At 35.4% G+C, this 9,170-nt stretch overlaps 1 long non-coding RNA gene across 1 annotated transcript; it reads left to right on the top strand.

The window, feature by feature from the left end:
• On the top strand, window positions 1-8,878 carry LOC125672311 (uncharacterized). Its single transcript, XR_007368932.2, has 3 exons — window positions 1-30; window positions 8,202-8,295; window positions 8,592-8,878. It is a non-coding gene; the product is annotated as an uncharacterized LOC125672311 (long non-coding RNA).
• Window positions 8,879-9,170: the final 292 nt, after the last annotated feature.

Raw genomic sequence — 9,170 nt, 5'->3', positions numbered from 1 at the left:
GGTCTCTCAGAGCTCCATAGCTTGATTCAGGTAAGCGCTGCCGGTGGCCAATCTTCCGTCTTCCATTTTTGTATGTCTACGTTATTTCCTCTCTTAAATTAAGTAGTCGCTTGCTCCAGTGTTACATTTTTTATTTTTTATTTTTTTAAACATGACATGTTACTTTTTTTCTGAATACGATCTGTTGGAAGAAGTGCTTGTGTCTCCCGGTGGGCGTTGTTCCTTCCCTTAACTTCATCTCAAGACATATAGTAGCCATCCTATTTTCTATCTATTTGTTCTAAATATCAAATATAATACAACACGCTTCACTTTGAGGAATTTGCCTTGATGGAAGTTTTGCAGTAATCGGAATGTTTGTAAGATTTGTAAGGCCTGCTGTGGGCTTTGTGCACAAACCGTCGTGAAACTGTTGAACACCCGACCGGACCAGATCGCTAAACGCTCAGCATCAGAGGCCCGTTTCACAAAAAGATGTCGATCTTTCAAATGAGTGCCATTCGAGGTGTTGGCACAACGAATAGTCCGCATAATTGTCATGAATGAAAAAATAAACTAGGTATGTCGGAGCGATACGAATGTCCCCGCTGGCAACAACGTTTAAATCTAGGACCTGTATCATTGTTTTACTCTGATGATATATAGCATACTCTATTTGCAATCTAATTAAAATTAGATGTTAGATCCGCTCACATGCTCGCTACACAAGTGTAGCGAATATGTGCGCGGATCTAACATCTAATTTTAATTAGATTGACTCTATTTGATATACATGTATAGCATACCCTATTACGATCGACAACTGAACTCTTTTACTTCACGCATGAGGCAAAACGTAACCTTGACCTGCTGAAACTAGATTTATGATTTATAAAAATTTATTGAAATTATGCGACCAGAGGTAGATAAAATCTGGACTTGCTTATTCTCATGATACACCTGTATCCCTAGTTATGAGAAATTTCAAAAAAATACGTGTGGGTATGAACTGCGATATTTCGTGCCGGTGTTGTAGCATAGAATTCCCCCCCGCATTAAGACTTTCCCTCCGGAAAAACGGGCCCGGTGTTGTAGCATAGACTTTCCCCCCGGAAAAACGGGCCCGGGATAGATCTTCCCCCTATGTACAAAGTCAGTATAGAATTTCCCCATGGCGGAAAAACCGCCTTGGTATAGAATTTCCCCCTCCTGTTTCCGGATTTCATCGACCAGAATCTTTTTCTTCTCATGTAGAAGCTTTTGAAGAAATATAGAATGAAGCAAACCCATGCAATTGAAGATAATAATCAATGAAATTTGTTATTATTGCTATAAAGAGGTACATGTTATCAAAAAAAAAAAGTTACAAAAAGAAACAAATGTGTGCTGTTAAATTGTTATAGTTTAATGAAATAGATATGCGCTCATTAATATTACGATATTAATAAATAAAGGATTTTTTTTTTTAGATGTTCAAGTTGGGTTTACACGCTGAAAACTTTGAATTGTGTATAGTAAATACAATATGCTTCCCAAAAGACTTTAACGATGGTCAATATCATTAGGGTTTTTCGTAAAAAGTCGACTAATTATTAACCATCGTTAAAGTCTTTTGGGAAGCATATTGTACATGTATTTATAATATGCATTTCAAACTTTTCAGCGTGTAAACCCAACTTCAGCATCTCAAAAAATATTCGTTTGTTTTATGAATATTGATGAGCGCATATCTATTTCTTAAACTATAACAAATGAAATCCGGAAAAGGGGGGGGGGGGCTCTATACCAGGGCGGTTTTTCCGTCCAGGGGGAAACTCTATACTGACTTTGTACATAGGGGGAAATAATATGCTGGGGCGCTTTTCCCCCTATGGAGGAAAATATATCCCGGGCCCGTTTTTCCGGGGGGAAAGTCTATGCTACAACACCGGCATGCCTCGTAAACTCAGACGCTTCATGAAAAGTATACCGACGTGAAGCGTAGCAGTTCATACGAGAACTGAAGTTTAGATTTGATATTTACATTTTACTTTCATTTCTGTTGTCAAGATAGACGTATTAATTACATTCATCGGTATTCATATGCGCATTGTTTAGAGCTGCAGCGCATTCACGTGGCTAATATTACAGTTTGTAAAGATACCAAAGACAAAAACCATGAAAATGTCCATTGACTGAGATAATGAGCGAAATCTTTTCAAAGTTGAAATGGCTCAACTCTTCAAAAATTATTTGACCGGAACCAAATACGAATTCAATCTAATCAAAATTAGTTCCTATGATCCGCCCGGCTCATCTACTATCGCTACACGTGTGTAGCGATAGCTATAGTAGATGAGCGGATAATAGGAACTAATTTCAATTAGATTGATACGAATTGATCTGCATATTTTCAGGATATAACTCTATCCCAAATTTCAATTCGAATGTCCAGTTATGACTCAGATATTAAGCGGAAACTGAATTGTTTAAAATTTCCTATGTCTAGGGGGCATAACTCTGTCAAAAAGTATGAACTGAACCAAATACAAAATCACATGCGTATTATCGTGAAGTAGATACATCTTAAATGCCCATGTGTGACTGACATAATCGGCGAAAACTATGAATTGTTTGATTTTTTTAAGCCCAGGGGACACAACTCTGTCAAAAATTCAACCAGAACCAAATTATGTGTCCATATACCAAATTCAATTGAATATGCGCATCTGTAGCAGAGATATTTAAAAACGGAAACTGAATTATGACAGAGGGACGAACAGGGTATCACTATTTATACGCGCGCCCCAGTCATTTCAAGGCTCTACATCTGGCACTTCCCTATCGCTTGTTGTCTCTATGCATGTGAGCGACTCCAACGTCAAGCCTGCTAGAATCTGATTTTGTCGGTCTCTGCTACCCAAAGATCGCAGCTGTCCGCCTTTCTAATATTTGACTGTTACTGAACCTGTTCATGAAATTTTAATAATGTATTTGGCATCGGTTGCACGTGCGACTGTTTCTTTCAGTCAGTTTCGGTCGCCTGCCACCGGTTCCTGACCCCACGAATTCACGTGTTGGAATTGATTTTTACGATTTTCAGGTGTTCTGTTTGGGAAATCTGATTGTATCGAGCGATTTTGATTTATAAATTCCTAATTTTGAATTTGACTGAGGGTTAGTTTGTTGTACGGTACGAATTGAAAGTCAGAATTGAGAATTATATCGAAATGGAAGCCGGCACTATTGGCTTTTGTTTCTCTCTATTTGCAGCATACGCCATGTGCCAATTCGCAAGCCACATGGCGTGCGGGTTCAGTATTCCCATACCGTAGTACTTATTGACGGATACTTGCACAAATTAATGATACTTCGCTGATGAGATATCAATTATGGATATAACTACGGTGAAACGGGGAGGTTTTGTTAGTCACCACTATAAATGTCAATATCAACATCTGCAGTCGTTTTCACCTGTACTAGGTTGAATGGTTGCCATTGATTTGAAAAGTTCAAAAACAATAGGTGGGTCGAAACCATCTGTCTTTCAGATATTAATTATACAGAATGAGGTAGTTTAGAAGTTGCATATTTATTCTAGAGCTTTTGTCTAAAATGACTAACCACCTTCCTAGAAAAGAAATAAGTGTAACTGCTAAATTCTTCGAAAGTCCATACGAAAATTGCTCGGGTGTAAAAGGGAGGGATATACTATTATAAATTGGTTTTACACGTTGTCAGTGTACTGACACCCCCCCCCCCCCTCCAAATGAAATATTCTGCAGGGTCTGCGCGAGGTTTAACCTTCCCTGGCGGTGGATATTAGCTGTTTGTAATATACATTGTATAACTAGTACGCAAGGTGAACATCTATCTGTCTATGCTGTTGAATCTAGGTCAGTTTTAAGTACCTTGTACTTTTGTCTGACAGTCAATTTCTACTTACAATTTCAATTTATTGTGCCTTCGACATCAATTGTAATGATAACTATCTTCATGAATGCGAAGCAGTTGTGAATAGCATGTGCATGAACCTTTTAAGGGCTATTGTACGTTTACTTTAAAGGGACTTGTTCACGATTTTTGAACAAAATATTTTTTTATTTTTGATATGAAACATTAAAAATATAACTCATTTAATGTTGTCAGCCAACATTTTGACTTACTGAATGCAAGAATAAAAGCAATATTTTAGCCTTAAATCTGTGTTATGTAAACAAAGACTCGAGTCTTTTTATGTAAACAAACAAACCAGTGATATATCAATTTTGTTATATTAAACATCTTAATTTTGCATAATCACAAATTTTAACTTTTAGATGACACATTTTACCCGAAGAATGCTTGAAATGTGAAAGATATAATAAACTTAGATCGATATCCATTTCTTCTGAAAATTTCGTAAACAATAACATACCGCAATCTTTGTTTACAAAACAAATAATGTACTCTCTAAAATGAGCTTCAGGGATAATGTATAACCTTAATTTTAATGTGAAATCATTTGAACACATTAGGCAGTAGACTCTGGTCATTAAAAGTGAAAAACAAAATTTTGGGGAAAATCGTGAGTCAGTCCCTTTGAGGGCTGGAAATTCCGACAGAAATGAAAGTAGAATGTAAATATAAAAAATAAATTACATTTTTTGAAAATACACGATGGTATGAACTGCAACGCTTCACGCCAGCTTACTTTTCACGAAGCGCTATGAAGTATGCTGGCGTAAAGCCTTGCAGTTCATGTCGTCATGCATTTTCAAAAATGAATTTACTGTAATAGCTAACTATCGGTCAAAGTTAACTAACCTTTTGTTTGATTTGCCTGATAATGTTGAAGATAACGAAAAAGAAAAAAGATAGGCGAAAACGCTATCCTATTTCCTCAGAGATGCTGATATACTCAAATTCATTTATTTTGCCTTGTGTTTAAAGAGAAAATCAGGCACTGCCTATCGTATATATGTAGGTGGCACGTCCCTACGACCTCTTTGTTCCTGATGTTTGTTTGATCAACAAGAGCTATGGTTTTTTCCCTATGTTACAAATGTATTGGTTGAATTTGTTCATTTACCAATCAAGAGGCATGTACAATTTTAACGTTTACAACATGATCCATTTTAGATACGTGACTAAGGTTTGGAATGTTTGATCGTGGAATAATGCAGATGCACAATGTTACAAAAGATGTCATGAAAAATAAAATTGTAACACAGTATAGAATAGAATACTTTATTTCTAACTCGGAGTCCAAAATAGACAAACATGAGATAATTACAACAATGAAGAGAAGAGATACCAAACAATAGAATATACATATTAATCAATATCAATAGCTGACAAGGCATATCGTATAACAATAAGAGGCTTAAACACGAGGGACGATGCGTGTCTATATATTCCTCTAAATTTCAGTATGCATTGCTAAAAAATGATCTGTCCCGAGTAATGACTTTAAACGTATCACATCTTCGTTTGCGGAGAACCCCGGAACCCCTATAGCTGGCAAAGATGGATTCTATATAGTTAGCTCATTACAAGTAGTAAAGATTTTTAAAATCCCATTTTATATTTCAACATCATAAGATTATATACATGTAATTCTAAATTTATTAAGAATTTGCTCATGCAAGTACATGTAATTCTTAATTTATTAAGAATTTGCTTATGCAAGAGATTGATGTATCATCTTCTGTCTGATTTTTCTACGGTCAGCCTCTTGATTAATGAAGAAAAGACTTGCAAGTAGAGCGATTTCATGAACACCATTCATATTTTACCGATATTAAAAAGATATGTTCTTAGAAATAAAACTTTACAAGGTTGTTCCTTTTTTTAATGATGTACAAATACACTACCACTTGAGAGAGGCAAATGATGACGATAAAATTCTTATGATGTGAAATAACTAGTAAAAATGCTAATGATTTTTATCAAGTTTGAAGAAAATACTCTGATTTTTCAATTTCTTTAAAATTTCAAATGCATTTTAAGATGAATTGGGAAAGGAGGGGCGTTATAAACGTTTTGTGTGCGAATCTCCGTAAATTTTTTACACACAGTTGTAATATAGGACATTGTCCTTGTTAAATCTGCAAATAGGTTTATCAAAGTAGAGAATAAAAGGAAGGAAACTTTGTTGACAAGTGTAGTTTAACAGGCCTTCTAATTGCTCACTTCAAGAGACAAATGTCGGAGTCTGCTCGTCACAAACATCCTATTGTAATCAGCATCACCTGATATAGCGGCGCATATGGAAAAAATACCATTAAAGCTGGGAGCACATTTTCTTTCGTTTTTCAAACTTGTAGGAAGTTGAAAATCTTACACAGACAGTCGTCGAGGGCACCCCATCTCGTAAACGTTCCGTATTTGTCATTGAAATTTGATGGAATATTCGAGTTTATCCCCACCCCCTCCATCGTATTTCGTTCCGTATTGGTGTATGTATACGATTATAGATGTCCTGGACTTGCATTATTACATATGTTGTCCGTCCGGGTGATGTATGGTGCAGGTGTGTTTTACGGCTTTAAGAATGAGCCTAGACCTGGCCAAGACAGTACATCACTTCTCTCACTATTGTCTCTTAAATCAATCATTGCACGATCGACCTCTGCCCAGCCCTACAAGGGACTCGTTCCGCCAGTTTAAGTTTATCGACACACCCCACCACTATATATATATATATATATATATATATATATATATATACGAATGTAACAATTAATTAAAGTTTAAACATTTTTTTATTTAAGTGTCATGATGTGTATTTGTACTTTTGTTCAATTACCTTCAATAGTTTTTAATCGATAAAATTAAATGAGTTTTATCCTTGTCAATATTCGAGTCACGTGATCGTTTTGCACTAGATCCATTTCAAATAAGTTTCAATGTACATACTGTAATTTACAAGAGATTGGAGATTAATTTCATTATGTACTCAACTGTGATGCAATACAAGAACAAAGAATGAAATTATTTATCACCTAAACAAATAAAAATTAAAAATATCTTTACTTTTAAACAAATCATGTCTAACAATAAATATTGTTTTTTGAGAAAACTCTGCACTTTCATTAAGAAAATAAATAAAATGTGCTCCCCTACCTAGAATGCCCATACTTCACATTAATAATAACACGGTTTTTTTTTTTAACTTGATAAATACTTTATTACACGCATGTATTATTTATTAAATGTATATATAACAGTTTTTTGTCTTTATATCTCTGTATACCATTGTATAATGGTGATGAGATCCAATAAATTGAATTGAATTGAATTTCAAACCCATCTGAACACAAATAAGATTTATGCTACGAAGGTTCGGTTTCTTGATGAATAGATCAGTAATCGAAGTTCTGGTATTACATGGGTGGGTCCAGAATATTTTCAAAGTGGAGACCTTGGATGGTACTATCGCGTCCAAAATAGGGGATTACATCATCCACAATCCCTCCAAAGTCCATCCTTTTTGGTAACATGTTCCAATAAATGGGGGAGGGGTGTGTCACAGTGTGTTGAATCTTCGCAATCCTTTAACATGTTACCCAATGAGATTCAATACTTTGGAAAGACAGGTATCTGTGGTCCAAAACTGGGAAATTTTGTTTGTGCATCTAATTTGTTTATTATGTAAACTTGAGGATTGAACAAAGGTGTCTCAGGTGTCAATCGAGAATTGAACGACATTAATGCGATTACTGTATTCAACAACTGTGATATCAAGAGAACGTGGGGGTTGTGAGAGGGATTGCGATATACTTAATTATTTACCACCAAGATCACACCTGTCCTAGCTTTCATAACAATTCTTCAAGGGTACTTGTGTAAAGTAAAGTGTTGTTTATGCTGCATGCATCAAACGTTTGAAAACTACAACAGGTGTTTGACATTAATTCTCAGTTGACATGCAAGGACTAGTTCGATTTGACACCCGATTAAGTTCTATTAAAATGCAGTTTTTGTATGAAAGGATAAACTAGGATATTAGAAAAGTCAATTTTGTCATTTTTTTAAACGACCATAGTTGAAGAGTTTAAATGCACAAATGAGTTTATGAGGCAAAGAGTACTATAAGACTTATGAAATATCCTGGCCTTGTTAAATAATGACTGCCAACATGAAAATTGTTTCCCATGCAGTGTAAAGGAAGTAGCAACACATTGTAGAAATGTCGACGTCCCAGCGGTGATTATATAAAAACTCATTAAGATTCTAGTCTCATTTTGTGTTCGTTTCAGTCTTCACATCCCTCAAGCAGAGACTCAGCAATCTCACAGAAAAAGAAAAGATAGAAATGATACTATACATAGGTAGTGTGTAGTGCACGTGTATGTATGTATATTTGTATATCTACTTATTTTGTGTTACCACTTCCATTCTGACCTTGATGTAGGGAGACGGCTAAAATGCTATCCAATCTCATTCATTTTGTGAATAAAATATTATCTAAATTAAAAAAAAAAAATTAAATAAATGGAAGACTAAATATATTTACCTTTACAGAAAAAATGTTATGTATATATAGATGCAGTAAACTTGAATTAATGTGTAATGGTGTGTGTATGTAGAATTTTGTGAGTTTTTAAAGAAATCCGTGTGTTATTAACTGTTTTATCATACAACATTAGGGGGATTCTCCTAAAAAGAAATAGAAATGCCATGTGCTACACTAGAATGAGATGGAAATTAAGCACGTGTTCAGACTTTCCCCGAGAATGGAATCGATACATCTTCTCTTGACACCCAAATGCCTGATTGGAGCGACTGATGTTACGACAAAACGGTTCTTGTGGTTGCCTCCAACCAGAGCTTTCTGTGTATTGATTTTTCTCTTCAAGAAAATACGAAAACTTCCATACCAAACGCAGCGAGTTCTAAAGAGATTAGGACAGAGAAAATTCGAGTCTACACAATGATACAAACTTCCCATTATTTGATCTTGCAAAGACATATCTCTGTTGAACTGAGAATATGAACTTATTTATCTCAATTTCATCTTAGTCTTGTGGTTCCCTGCACAATGCAGTGCGCATCACTAGGTCTAAATCGATCAGCTAGGGCAAGATGATGTCTGTTTTGAAGTCAGAAAACAAAATGAGCTTTCCGCATAAAAAATAGCAACCGCTCACATCGAGTAACCCCCCTTTATTGTCTTGGGGTTAGTTTAGTATGACTTGCACATCACAAGGTAAAACTCGGCGATATGC

The sequence above is a fragment of the Ostrea edulis genome, chromosome 4 (assembly GCF_947568905.1).
Source record: "Ostrea edulis chromosome 4, xbOstEdul1.1, whole genome shotgun sequence".
NCBI classification, from domain to species: Eukaryota; Metazoa; Mollusca; class Bivalvia; order Ostreida; family Ostreidae; genus Ostrea; species Ostrea edulis.
The sequence above is the reverse complement of the archived record's forward strand: the minus strand, read 5'-3'. Positions and strand labels throughout refer to the sequence as shown.